Here is a 15,307-nt window from a genome sequence, read left to right as displayed (position 1 = left end):
TTTTTTCTGCTATAGAACTTAACTGCAAGAAAAAATATTTGCTTTCTTTTTTAAGTTCTGGAAATGCTTTAATTGGACATTTAATGTTAAATATCCATTTCAGTGAACAGCTTCCATAGTACTGGACATAATACACATTTTTAAAAACTTACTTTTTAAAAATTTAACTTTTAAGTTCAGGGGTATATGATGTGCAGCTTTGTTATATAGGTAAATTGTGTCATGGGGGTTTGTTGTACAGATTATTTCATCACCCAGGTATTAAGCCTAGTACCCATTAGTTATTTTTCCTGATCCTCTTCCTCCTCTCACCCTTCACCCTCTGATAAATTATTCCAGTTTTATAAAGGATAAAACTTATCTGGTTTAAAAATTTTGTGTTCAAGAGTTGTTTAGGACTTGTGTGCCTAACACAAGTAGTTATTTGTAGTGGGATTTTTAAGGAATCAGAGAGAACAGTGGGGTTCAGGAGGATATTTATTAATTATTTAGGTGCACTGGCCCAGTCAGATAAATATTCAAAGGACTGGGATTACAGATTTGAGCCACTGCGCCTGGCCCTAAACTTTTTAATTATGTAAGTTTTATGCTTTGTACAGTTCCTCCTGTCTCCACTTAATTTTACCTACTTAGCCAAATGCCCAGTAGTCATTTTATCCTTTGAAAGTTTCAGATAATTGCTCACCTTCTTCCAATTATTTGTTGTTCATTATTTTTTTTCACAGGGTCTTTAAGTATGTATGTGGCTCTGTACTTAATACTTCAGCTCCTCAATCAACAAACTGTTCTCCAGTTCTTTTCCCTGTGACAAAATGCATGAGACTGAAAGGTGCCCAGTTCTCCCATAGACCGGATGTATACAGCTTCCTTGAATAAACAGATAAATTGATTCTGCTAGTCTTAAAGAAAGTTACATTTGTTTCATTTGATTTCCTTGAAACTTACCAGCCCAGGGCCTGACAATGAGAAGCCAGCCCCTCAGCCCCTATGATTGCCCAAGGCACCACCTGCTGCCTGGTGACCAACTCCTCTTCCTCACCCCTTCCCAATTCCTGTTTTTCCACACATGGTTACATTTCTTCTTGGCTAGCCCTGCAGGACCCCCAGCTTATCCACTAACCTGGATGTTGAGAAAGGCTCTCTTGGCCCCCTTCCCTGCCCAGCTCTTTCTGTCCTCCTGCCTCTGCTCTGCCCTCACCCCTTCCACAGAGGCCCAGCTCCACAGGGCCTGGGCCTGTGAAAAATCGCGGGGGTCGGGGGGTGGTGCGCTCTGCCAGGGGAACCTGGGGAGGTGGGGCGGTTCTCCAAGTCCCCTTGGTCGCACCCCCAGCCGTTCCCGACCTTGCATTCCCACGCAGTTTCCCTGCCTTCTCTGTGCAGCCAAAAGGGGCAAATGCACAAACTGCAAGCTGGCACACCAGGTGAAAGGAGCGGCTGCGCCTGCAGAGGTTCTGGGACCCAGGCTACTGGTGGCCTTTCCAGCATCAGGTTCCGATCTTACCCGCGTCCTGTACCCTACTCCTGCTGGCACCCCGCTCCTACCAATGCCCTGCCCTGCCCTGCCATCACCCTTCACCTACCCACTGCGCAGTCCTAACCGCACCCCACCCCGCCAGCACCCTGCTCCTACCCACACCTGGCCCTGCCAGCACCACATCCTACCCGCGCCCCGCCCTGCAATCACCCTGCCCTTACTGCACCCCGTCCTACCCTCCCATGCCCCTCCAGCACCCCGATCCTACCCGCACGCTGCGCCTACCCACGCTCCCCCCCGCCAGGACCCTGCCCTGCCCCGTCAGCATCCTGGCTCCACCTGCACCCCCTTCAACCTGCGCCCTGCGCCACCAGCACCCTGCTCCTACCTGCACTCTGCCCCTTCCTGGACCTGGCCCAGCTGTCACCCTGCTCCTACCACACCCTGTTCCTACCTGCATCCAGCCCCACAGCACCTAGCTCCTACCTGGACATTTCTCCTACTGTGTCGAGAATTGGTGGGTTCTTGGTCTGGCCGACTTCAAGAATGAAACCACGGATCCTCGTGGTGAGTGTTACAGTTCTTAAAGGTGGAGCAGACCCAAAGAGTGAGCAGCAGCAAAATTTATTAGAGTAACATGTAATTTTTAAAAGTAGTTTTAGACAAATCAAGACAATTTCATTTATGGCACATAAAATTCCATAATCTTGTGCATAACACTTTACAATGAGAACTTTTATTAATCAGGACGCATTATTTTCTATGTTCATTCTTTTGACATGTAGATTTATGTTTCCCTCCTAGACTTTCTTGTAAAAATGCCTGTTTTTGATTCCTCAGAGTACAGATAAAAAGGAAGGCTTGATCAGGATATGGTGGATCTGAAGATTCAAAGAAGTGCCGTGGCTCAAAAGTAGACATTTTGGTAAATGTGAAGAAGTGAGATTCAATGAAGATGATAAGAAATGAAAGGTGTTACCAAAAGTGGGTATGTGTAGCTATGCTTGTCACACAAAATAGGCTTTAAGTCAAAAAAGCACAAAAATAGAAAATAAAGGTCATTATAAAATGATAAAGGGATCAATTCAGTAAGAAGGTAGAACAGTTGTCAATGTAAACACACCTGACACAGGAGCCCCAGTTATTAAAGTAAGAGTTATTCCAGCAACAGAGACAATAATAGCTGGGGACTTCAACACCCACTTTCAGCAACAGACACACCTTCCAGGCAGAAAAGCAACAAAGATCAGACTTACACTCCAGTATAAATCAAAAAGACCTGATAGGTAATTACAGAATATTTCACCCACCAACTGCAGAACGTGCTCACAAAATCAGCTCACAAAATATTCTCCAGGATAGACCACATTTTAGGACACAAAACAAACAAATCTCAAAAGAGCATTTAAAAAATGTAAATCATAGCAAGTATCTTCTCAGACCAAAATGGCATAAAATTAAAAGTCAATAACGAGAAATGTTGGAAACTCTCCAAGTACATGGTATATAAATAATGGTAATGGTCAGTGAAGAAATCAAAAAGGAAAGTAACAAAAACATTTCTTGGGGAAAAAAAGGAAACAAAAGAGAAAAAAGTACATATAGTAGGTGTTTTTGAAGTAAAAAATGCAGAACAATAAAAAAGTTAAAAGATACAATAAAATAAACTTTTTCTGAACTAAAAATTGATTTGAATAGTTTCATTGGTAACAAAATGACTGGCAGGGAAAGGTGATGTCCCTGAATAGATAGGATTTTTTTTTTTTTGACGGAGTCTTACTCTGTCGCCCAAGCAATTCTCCTACCTCAGCCTCCCGAGTAGCTGGGATTACAGCCATGCGCCACCACGCCCAGCTAATTTTTTTTTTTATCTTTAGTAGAGATGGGGTTTCACCATGTTGGCCAGGCTGGTCTCAGACTCCTGACCTCAGGTCATCCACCCACCTCGGCCTCCCAAAGTGCTGGGATTATAGGCCTGAGCCACCATGCCCAGACAATTAGATAGGCTTTTAAAGTCACAGCAGAAGAAGCAGGAATGTCTGTAACCAGTGGCCAAACAATATTAAACTCCTGGGTCGTTTTGGGAGGACTCACTACAACTACAGCCCAAATACATTTATTATGCCGGATAACACAGTGCTGAGGGGACATACTGGAGTTGACAAGATCCCGTGGGGGCACAAGTGGCAATGGCTGTTCACCAGTGGCTGGATATTCCTGAAAAATGTAACAAAATTAAACTAGTGGTCATCCAAGAAGATGTAGAATTAACGTACTGAAAAGCATTGATGAACATGGTCCGGATCAACAGGAAAGCTGCAGGAATCATCTACCTGTTCAATGCCCATGCAGCCACTGACATCACTGGCTTCAGGGTTTGGGGACAGGTACAGAATGTGACCAGGCAGCAGAGGTACTCTGTTTTTAAGAGTGCTTTCACGGGCAGGCAAGGTGGCTCACACCTGTAATCCCAGCACTATGGGAGGCCGAGGCAGGCAGATCACCAGAGGTTGGGAGTTTGAGACCAGTCTGACCAACATGGAGAAACTCCGCCTGTACTAAAAATACAGAAAATTAGCTGGGCATGCTGGCGCATGCCTGTAATCCCAGCTACTTGGGAGGCTGAGGTAGGAGAATCACTTGAACCCAGGAGGTGGTGGTTGCAGTGAGCCGAGATCGTGCCATTGCACTCCAGCCTGGGCAACAAGAGTGAAACTCTGTTTCAAAATAAATAATACAATAAAATAAAAAGTGTTTTCACATATGACAGACATTACCAATAGCAGTTGGTGTCTTTTCATTTTATGTATGTTTATCGTATAAGTCTGATCTTTTTTTAGTGTCTTGAATGGTTTTCTGGAAAGACAGCATTGGTAAGTGGCACACGATGGTAACCCAGTTGTAAGAGGGTTGCATGATTCTCTTTGATTTGAAAAGCCAAGTCTTGAACCGGGCGCGGTGGCTCACGCCTATAATCCCAGCACTTTGGAAGGTTGAAGTGGGTGGATCACGAGGTCAAGAGATCGAGACCATCCTGACCAACATGGTGAAACCCCCTCTCTACTAAAAATACAAAAAAATTAGCTGGGCATGGTGGCGCCTGCGGTCCCAGCATCTCGGGAGGCTGGGGCAGGAGAATCACTTGAATCTGGGAGGCAGAGGTTGCAGTGAGCTGAGATTGCACCACTGCACTCTAGCCTGGCAACAGTGAGACTCTGTCTAAAAAAAAAAAAAAAAAAAAAATTAGAAAAGCCTAGTTTCTCACTCAAGAGCATTGCACACCCAGGACATTTTCCAGTACTGCATTCTGTTCAACACAGTAAGTGCTTCACTGCATAAAAAACACTTTGAAGACAAAAAGGAATTTTTTTGTAGCCTTCCTGATATTTACAGTAACACTATTAACTGTTTATTGACAGCAAAAATGAGATTTTTTTGCAATGCGATGTAATTAAGTATTTTTGTTTGTTTGTTTTTTAAGACTGAGTTTTTACTCTTGTTGCCCAAGCCAGAGTGCAGTGGCACAATCTCAGCTCAGTGCAACCTCTGCCTCCCCGGTTCAAGTGATTCTCCTGCCTCAGTCTCCCAAAGGAGCTGGGACTACAGGCACCCACCACCACACCCAGCTAATTTTCTGTATTTTTAGTAGGGATGGGTTTTCGCCATATTTGGCAGGCTGGTCTCCAACTCCTGACCTCAGGTGACCTGCCCATCTTGGCCTCCCAAAGTGCTGGAATTACAGGCATGAGCCACTGTGCCCGGCCAAAATTAGATGTTTCTTAGTGTAACAGGGAATTGCCCCCCAAAAGGAAGTTCATGTATTATGCTCATTTGCAATATATAATTAACTATGCAAATAATTTTTAAGTTTAGTCAATAACAAAGATTGTTCTGTATATGCTACTGTTTAATATCTTTTTTTTTTTCCTGAGACAGAATCTCACCTGTCGCCCAGGCCAGAGTGCAATAGCATGATCTGGGCTCACTGCAACCTCTGCCTCCTGGGTTTGAGCCAATTTCTCTGCCTCAGCCTCCTGGGTAACTGGGACTACAGGCGCACATCACCACACCCAGCTAATTTTTTATTTTTAGTAGAGACGGACTTTCACCATGTTGGCCAGGCTGGTCTTGAACTCCTGACCTCAAGTGATCCTCCTATCTTGGCCTCCCAAAGTGTGGAATTACAGGCGTGAGCCACTGTGCCTGGCCAATACATTTTGTAAAATTTTGTATATTGATTTCAGGCCTTTTATTTTCTTAAAAGCAGCAGCTATTTAGCCTAATTCTTAGCAGTGTTTTATTCTCTGGGCCAGTAGTATTTTATACATGCTTTTTGTGATCCATGTTCAAAGTCTGAATTGCCGATGTTGCAGCTCAAATGTAAGCTTGTTATTCAAATAAGTATTTAATTTTTGAACTTGCTCCTGTATGGCTGGGTGCAGTGGCTCATGCCTGTAATCCCAGCACTTTGGGAGGCTGAGGTGGGTGGATCACCTGAGGTCAGGAGTTCAAGACCAGCCTGGCCAACATGGTGAAACCTCGTCTCTACTAAAAATACAAATATTAGCTGGGCATGGTGGTGGGCGCCTGTAATCCCAACTACTCGGGAGTCTGAGGCACAAGAATCGCTTGAACCTGGGTGGCAGAGTTTGCAGTGAGCTGAGATCAAGCCACTGCACTCTAGCCTGGGCGACAGAGTGAGACTCCATCTCAAAAAAAAAAAAAAATTGCTCCTGTATTACTAGATGCTCCTTTTAGTATTATTTTAGAAGCATTGGGAGGGTTTTGCCTAAGTGCAATTTACCGGAAAAGACTAGATTTTAGCTTTTTAGCTTTATGAAACTCTTAAATCTTTCATGGGACCTATATTTTCTTGAATTAAATTTTACAGTTCTAGGCTGGGCACAGTGACTCATGCCCATAATCCCAGCACTTTGGGAGGCTGAGGTAGTTGGATTGTGTGAGGCCAGGATTTCAAGGCCAGCCTGGCTAACATGGTGAAACCCCTGTCTCTACTAAAAATACAAAAATTAGCCGGGTGGTAGTGGTGCGTGCCTGTAATCCCAGCTACTTGGAAGGCTTAGGAAGGAGAATCACTTGAGCCTGGGAGGCAGAAGTTGCAGTGAGCCAAGATCTTGCCACTGCAATCCAGTATGGATGACAGAGTGAGACTCTGTTTCAAAACAAAACAACAACAAAAACTGTAGTTCTAGAATAAATAGGTGATCTAAAAAGGTGTTATCTGTGTTACTTAAAAACAGAGGCTTCCATATATATATATATACTTTTTTTATGAGATGGAGTTTCACTCTGTCGCCCAGGCTGGAGTGCAGTGGCATGATCTCGGCTCACTGCAACCTCTGCCTTCTGGGTTCCAGCGATTCTCCCCTCTCAGCCTCCTGAGTAGCTGGGACTATAGGCGTGGGCCACCACATCCCTAATTTTTGTATTTTTTATTAGAGACGGGGTTTTATCATATTGGCCAGGCTGGTCTCAAACTCCTGACCTCAGGTGATCCATCCACCTCGGCCTCCCAAAATGTTGGTATTACCGGTGCGAGCCACCGCATCCTGCCGGCTTCCTTGTATTTTAACCCACTAAACAATGAGGAGGAATCCTTCTCATTAAGCGCAAGGGCACTGGATCCTTGGGTCCCTGACTTCCTAAGAGAAGCGGCATATCCTGAAAGTTTCTGACACTTCCTGCTCACAGGCACCAAAGCCTCATGTGTAAACTTATCCACTTCTTGCCAAAGGAAACCCCCCCGGGAAGATGAAGCTCCCTGGAAGAGGCTTCTTGGACATGACCATCTCCAGGAACCAGCGGGCAACCTTCATGTGTGTGTGACCAGACCTCCAGCTATAAGCATGGCATGCAGTACAGAAGAGCCTGCTATGAAACTGAAATTGATTGGACATTTTATAGGAATTGATAGAGATGATGGTCTTCAAAAGCTTTAAATCTGTGATCTGCAAAATAAAATGTGTTGGAAACCTCTGGACAAAATTTTTTTTTCTTCTACTGTATTTGGAATATTTTTCTTCCATTGTTAAGTACACATATGTATTGTACAAAATGTCCAGGAAAATGCCATACAATAATAAACAATGAGCTATACACATTTATTTATTTGAGATGAAATTACATGTTTATTTATTTGAGACAAAGTTTCACTCTTGTTGCCCAGGCCAGAGTGCAGTGGCATGATCTCAGTTCACTGCAACCTCTGCCTCCCAGGTTCAAGCGATTCTCCTGTCTCAGCCTCCCACGTAGGTGGGATTACAGGTGCCAGCCATCACACCTGGCTAACTTTTTGTATTTTTAATAAAGATGGGCTTTCACCATGTTGGCCAGGCAAACTCCTGACCTCAGGTGATCCACCTGCCTCGGCCTCCCAAAATGCTGAAATTACAGGCATGAGCCACTGCTCTGGGCCGGGATATACCTATTTAAAGTTGTTAGCAAGCTTCAAGGATCAAAGAAAGATTCCTAAGGAGGGGACATCTGGGAAAAGAAAAAGTTGGGTTCAAATATATATTTTTCTCAGAGTTTTCCATAGCAATGTTTAATGCTAGAAGAAATGGGATAATTTGACACATGTATGTGCACACTGTGTATATAACTAAAGACATATAAAATGGTCTGGAATTATAATGCGCAAAGCCAATAGCATTAGTTACTTCTGAAAAACGTACTGGAATTGAAAAGAAGACATTGGTCTTTAAAATTTTAATTTTTAAAACAATATGAAATACATTAATAATTACCACCCCAACAATAATAACAATGCTGAAGAAACCTCTACCAAGTAATCAGGACAAGACCATGTGATCCAAACAGGTATGTTCAAGTTGTTTTTTAAGTAGAAGGAAGCAAACATCATTTTCAAATATACAAGGACAGACCCATCTCATGAAATAATTTTGATAAGCAAGAAATGCCTGGAGAAGCCATGACTTTTAAAAAATTGATAGTAAGCAACCAATCCATTATAACATTGTTAGACGATTGTAAAAATGGTTATAGAATTACATGGTTTACAGAATTACATGCTGTAATTCCTCAAGGAGGAATATGGTGGGTAAGTTCTTATATATGTAACATAGATAAATGTGAATGATGTGTTAGAATTTAATTTATGCCAAAAGAAGTGTGTTTTTGATGGTGTTATCAGATTAGATTCTTCCAGAAAGGTTGAAGGATCTTTCAGAAAGATTCCAACATGAAACAAACCAGAGAATAAGGTAATACAAAGCCATTGTAGGTTCCCGGATGGTATGGCAGATTATATCCCTCTTAAGAAGCATTTCTTTTTCCCCTCCCCCACCTGCACGTACTACCCCATTTCATTAATGTTGGACTTGACCATGTGACTTTCTTTGCTCAACGTAGCATTAGCAGACTTGGTTCTGCCATTACTGTGACAAGAATAACAGAAAGCTGACTACTGTTCCTCTTCTTTAGTTCCAAATTAAAAATAAAATCGGTGTTAAGAGACAGAATACAGCCAGGCGCAGTGGCTCACGCCTGTAACCCCAGCACTTTGGGAGGCTGAGGTGGGCGGATCATGAGGTCAGGATATCTAGACCATCCTGTCTAGCAGAGCAAAACCCCGTCTCTACTAAAAATACAAAAAATTAGCCGGGCGTGGTGGCGGGTGCCTGTGGTCCCAGCTACTCTGGAGGCTGAGGCAGGAGAATGGCATGAACCCGCGATGTGGGGCATGCAAAAAAAAAAAAAAGAGAGAGACAGACAGACAGAATATAAGCCACAGACTAGGAGAAAATATTTGCAAAACACATATCTGATAAAGGGCTTAGATCTAAACTAGATAGAAAATTCTTAACAATTAAAAAACAATTTAAAAGTGAGAAAAATATCTGAATAGACATCTGAACAAAGAGAATACACAAGGGACAAATCAGCAAATAAAAATATTCTCAGCCAGGCAGGGTGGCTAGTGCCTTTAATCCCAGAATTTTGGGAGGCCAAGGCAGGCAGATCACCTGAGGTCAGGAGTTTGAGACCAGCCTGGCCAACATGGTGAAACCCTGTCTCTACTAAAAATATAAAAATTATCTGGGAGTGGTGGCATGCACCTGTAATTGCAGCTACTTGAGAGGCTGAGGCAGGAGAACTGCTTGAGCCCAGGAGGCGGAGGTTGCAGTGAGCAGTGATCACACCATTGCACTCCAGCCCAGGCAACAGAGACTCCATCTCAAAAGAAAAAAAAAAAACACAATTTTACAGTAAATACTAAATCTCGTTTATGACGGCCACCCCCCACCCCCAGTTAGGTGATCCATTTGGTATGGTTGGGAGATGTGACACTCAAGGCTGGTACATCAAAAGCACTTCTGTGGTTTTTGCTAAAACCACGTGGTTGCTGATTGAGAAATGTACATCACTGAGAAGAATAGATGGACCGCATTTTCTCCGTGCAGCTATCAGCACACCTCTCTCTAAGCTGGCTTTTGAAAAATATGGAGTGGCTGTGAGTTTGAGGTGATAATACTACCCCCTCTCCAGCAGCTCCTGTGTTGTGGTGCACATATCAGGTGGTCTTTCTAGCCAGTGAAGATAGAATCCAGATTGGAATATATGTTAAACAAAGGCTGAATCAGGACATGTGCCAAGCTGAAAGACTTTTCCAGTTCTGTACAGCTGAGCCTCAACAGTGTCTGTTACGACAAAATTGTTCTCCAAACATTAATTTGTGGTCTGCTCCCATACACTACAAATAATGGACTATGTGTCCATCTTTGACACTTACTGTGTTCCACCAAGAGGGACACCTCCTAAAGCCAGAAAATATTTATTTGACACTGAAGTCCAAGTGGCCTCACAAATATTTTCCAGATCCTAACAAAGAAAATAATCTGAGTTGAAGATCCTGTATTCAATTATTTTGGCAACTATTTCTTTCATGTTTCCTTTGTCTAAAAGACTGAGCTAGGTGCTGAGATGATGTTATTCCCATCCTTAGAGCTTGTGCTCCAGAGAAGAATATAGATAAGGAGAGGGACATCACTTTACCATCTGCACAAGGGGTGTGGGAAACCATGGAGTTAAGGGACTGCTATTTATGAGTAATCTGCAGAGTGGAGGAGAGCTTCCCAGAAGAAGCCAGCCCGGGGGAGCTGTGGGCAAGCATTCCAAGCAAAAGCATTCACACTGATGTGGGCCAGACACTTCTTCTGTAAGGTCCTAAGAGCAGACTGAGCACACAGTTTGTATGTAACCAGGCAGTGGACAAGCCATGTGCAACTCAGAGGAGCATTTTTTTTTTTTTTGTAAAGGAGTTTCGCTCTTGTTGCCCAGGCTGGAGTGCAAGGGCATGATCTTGGCTCACCACAACCTCCGCCTCCTGGGTTCAAGTGATTCTTCTGCTTCAGCCTCCCAAGTAGCTGGGATTATAAGCACGCACCACCACGCCCAGCTAATTTTGTATTTTTTAGAAGAGATGGAGTTTCTCCAGTTGGCCAGGATGGTCTGTATATCCTGACCTCATGATCTGCCCACCGTGGCCTCCCAAAATACTGAGATTACAGGCGTGAGCCACCACACCTGGCCAAGATTGAAATCTTAGTGAGAGAAAAGCAGTTTGGAAACTTACCTGTTTTTTATTCAAAGCCCATCCTCTCCTTTCTGTTCATGAATGGCAGGCATCCTGTGGTGACTAAAGAAGGTCCTACCAGCTAAGGGATTTCATCGGCCCAAGGAGCAGCTTCCACAGGAGCTCCAGCAGGTTCCTTGGAAAAGGTGACAGTGCCGGGCCATGGTGCCCTGTTCAGAAATAGAAGACTCAGATTTAGTAAAGCCAGTAGTGTAATGTGAAATTTGTTTAAAAAATCCTTAACCAAAACATTTCATTTCATAAGACCGATGTATTCCATCAACAGTTTTTTACTGTATGTTCATACTTACGGCATTAAGAATCAGCATGATTGGCCAGTGACGAGCATCTGGTTTGTCAGTTTTAGTGGCAAAGCTTTCCAGCATCTACAACTCTAGTCACCAAAATCAAGAATGTCTTTCTTTTCTCTTTTTACCTAATTACAAAAAAGGGACTGATTTATGAAAAGCAATATGTTAATAAATAGCACAACTTATGTTCATATCATTACCACTTCTAGCCACAAATTAAGAGTCAGGATTAAGGAAAACTTACCTAAATTTTCCCAGGCTATTTTAAAATTGTTTTTTTCCTATAAAAATAAATGTTAAATTCTTCTTTTGAGGTAGTCTGAATTAAGTTGTTGCTAATTGGAAAGGACTATTAGATCTTAAGGTGAACTGACAATTTTATAAAATAAATAGACTTCCTTTCTACTATTAGAAAGTCCTAATAATGAGTTCTATTATTATAATAATACTTCTCAATTCTCTTTTAAAATATTATTAATATCTTGGCATTTTCAGACTTAATCTGAAAATGTTTTAAATATCGAAATAGACATATCCAAAGTTTACAACAAGGGTGTGCAATCATGATGGACATACTTCCTCAAACATGAGGGATCAACCCAACTCATACCCATCACACCCTAAGCATGTGGGAATGTTAAACTATACAGGAACCATGGCTGGAAACAAAAATCTGTAGGTGTCCCTGACATAAAATCCCATAGTACTTGCCTGCATCCAGGACACACCCTCCAATATCCTTCAAATTATCTCTAGATTACTCACAATACCTAATACAATGGAAATGCTACTTAAATGGTTGTTACACTTTATTGCATAAAGAATAATGACAAGAAAAAAAGCTTGTACGTGTTCAGTACAGATGTAAACATCATTTTTTTTCTGGAATATTTTTGATCTGAGGTTGGTAGAAAGTGAGGATGCAGGACCCACAGATAAAGGGGACTGACTGTATTAACACACACACACATTTTCCTTTGCCTGAGTAAAAAACAAAATTGTACTCGTAACACAGCTGAAGGATGTCAAGAAAACTGTTCTTCCCATTTAACCGCAAATTGATAGAGATGACCTTCAAAATCCACATAGAACCTTTTATTTCCTTAATGCTCATTACATTTTAATCATTAGAACTAATAGTCAAATAAGTTGCCCTTACTAATAAATCCAAATTAAAACAACACAGAAATGACACTTTATTTCTTCAATAATTATTAGTGAACACCTACTTTGCATTACATACTGTTTAACCATCAGTGACATATTAATAAGCAAAAGACAAAAACTCCTGCCTCCTAAAACTTACAGTGTAGCAGCACTTTATTTTACTGAATAAACACATCCTTGAGAATCTGTATGAAGATTAGGGATGCTCCTATGACTTGCATGAAAGTTTCCAGAAGGTTCATGTTCAAGCAGCTTTGCTAAAGCAGAGGAAACTTCCACTTGTCTTTCTTACAAACTGTCACAAAACACACCTAAAATTTCAACTCAGGAAATACAGTCAGTTTTTGATTAGTCTGCACGTAAAAATGTCTTCCCTTGATCCAGTAATGTGAATGCAAATAAAACATTGTAACTTATACCAAAATAAAAATTCTGAATAGATCATTTTTCCATGATTCAGTGTCTTGTTCATCTGTTTAACAAATAAGTCAGTTACTCTTCAACTTCTGTCATACTCTCAAAAGTCATGAGCAATCCAGAAGATCCATCTCTCGTATCTATTTTTATTTTCATAAAAATTCACTACACTGAGACCAGGTGCGGTGGCTCATGCCTGTAATCCCAGCACTTTGGGAAGCTGAGGTGGGCAGGTCATGAGGTCAGGAGATCGAGACCAGCTTGGGCAACATGGTGAAACCCCGTCTCTACTAAAAATACAACAATTAGCTGAATGTGATGCACCTGTAGTCCCAGCTACTTGGGAGGCTGAGGCAGGAGAATTGCTTGAACCCAGGGGGCAGAAGTTGCAGTGAGCTGAGATCACACCACTGCACTCCAGCCTGGGTGACAGAGCAAGACTCCAGCTCAAAAAAAAAAAAAAAAGAAAGAAAAGAAAAATTTACTGGAAGGGATTAAAAACAGATTTGACCAAGCAGAGGAAAGAATTAGCAAATATGAAGACAAAACAATTGAAATAATCCTGTGTCAGAAACAGAAATAAAATGGTTGCAGGAATATCAACTGACCCTAAGGGACCTGTGGGACACCATCAAGTGGACCAACAACAGTTTGTAAGAATCACAGAACAGACAGAGGGACTAAAAGAATATTTGAAGAAATAATGAAAATCTAAGAAACTTCCCAAATTTGATTTAAAACATTAAAACATTATAAATATACAAGGCTTGGCATGGTGGCTCCCACCTCTAAACTCAATGCTTTGGGAGACCAAGGTGGAAGGGTTGTTTCAGGCCAGGAATTCAGGATCAGCCTGGGAAACATAGTGAGACCCTGTTTCTGTGAAAAAATCATAATTAAAGTTAAAAGCTGGTATGGTGGTGTGCACATACAATCTCAGCTACTCAGGAGGCTCATGTGAAAGGATTGCTTGAGCCCTTTCAGCCTGGGTGACTGAGTGAGACCCTGTCTTTTTTTTCTCTTGTTTTGAGACGGAGTTTCACTCTTGTTGCAATGGTGAAATCTCAGCTCACTGCACCCTCTGCCTCCTGGGTTCAGGTGATTCTCTTGCCTCAGCCTCCCGCGTAGCTGGGATCACAGGCATGTGCCACCACGCCCAGCTAATTTTGTATTTTTAGCAGAGACTGGGTTTCTCCATGTTGGTCAGGCTAGTCTCAACCTCCCAACCTCAGGTGATCTGCTGGTCTCAGCTGGCCTCCCAAAGTGCTGGGATTATAGGCATGAGCCACTGTGCCTGGCCATGAGACCCTGTCTCTACAAAAACTTGCTGTCAAAAAAAACACGAAGCTCAACAAACTCAAAATAGGATAAATTCAAAGTATCTCACTCAAGATAGTTTATAATCAAGGTATCAAAAGACAAAGAATCTTGAATGAAAGAAGGGAGAAGTACTTCTCACATACAAAGGATTCTCAGTCAGATTATCAGTAGATTTCTTACCAGAAACCTTGGAGGCCAGAAGGCAGTAGGGTTGATTAATTCAAAGTACTGAGTGGGGAAATCCTTCCAACTAAGAATCTTAGATCTGACTGTTAGGGTTGAAAGGTGTTCACTGAAGTTCATGTCAAAACAAACAAATAAAAAATCATTATGAGATTTATGCATAGAGCTTTTTTTTTTCTTTCTTTCTTTCTTTTTTTTTTTTAAGCCCATGGACTATCATTAGTGTTAGTATATTTTATGTGTGGTCCAGGACAATTCTTCCAACGTGGTCCAAAGAAGCCAAAACATTGAACAACCCTGATAAATGTACTTAACATTACTGAACTGTACACTTAAAATGATTAGATGGTAAAGTTTATGTTACATATATTTTACAATTTAAAATTAAAAATATATTTAATATGTACAAAACAGAGATGTACAGAATAAAGCAAAAAAGTAAGAATTCTTTTAGTAAATACTGGGAAACTTGGTCTAAGTGAGAAAAAAGTAACCCACATGCAAAACTCACATCATAGTTTATAAAACTATAACAGTATTAGGAGAAAATGCTGGATGGTGGGGAAACCACAGATGGCCCTGACCACTGAAGAAATGGAGCAGAGGACAATGACTGATTCTAATAGGTGAATAATATTTATGTAATAATAGGTAATAAGATACATGTAAAAAAAAGAACAAAATTGGAGAATTCTGAAGCAGGCAAAACTCTTAAAATCCAACTCTACAAATAACTTACACAAATATAAAGCTGATACCTAAAATTCCCTTGATAATTTTATTTTTGGGACTTTTCCTTTTTAGGTAAGGAGCACTTTC

The 15,307-nt window shown here is 41.6% G+C and overlaps 1 long non-coding RNA gene across 1 annotated transcript; it reads left to right on the top strand.

Annotated features, from left to right (window-relative positions):
• Nucleotides 1-2,314: 2,314 nt before the first annotated feature.
• On the top strand, nucleotides 2,315-7,480 carry LOC129527820 (uncharacterized). The gene is made up of 2 exons (XR_008672917.1): nucleotides 2,315-2,462; nucleotides 7,230-7,480. It is a non-coding gene; the product is annotated as an uncharacterized lncRNA (long non-coding RNA).
• Nucleotides 7,481-15,307: the final 7,827 nt, after the last annotated feature.

This window comes from Gorilla gorilla, chromosome 18 (genome assembly GCF_029281585.2).
Source record: "Gorilla gorilla gorilla isolate KB3781 chromosome 18, NHGRI_mGorGor1-v2.1_pri, whole genome shotgun sequence".
Taxonomy (NCBI): Eukaryota; Metazoa; Chordata; class Mammalia; order Primates; family Hominidae; genus Gorilla; species Gorilla gorilla.
The sequence above is the reverse complement of the archived record's forward strand: the minus strand, read 5'-3'. Positions and strand labels throughout refer to the sequence as shown.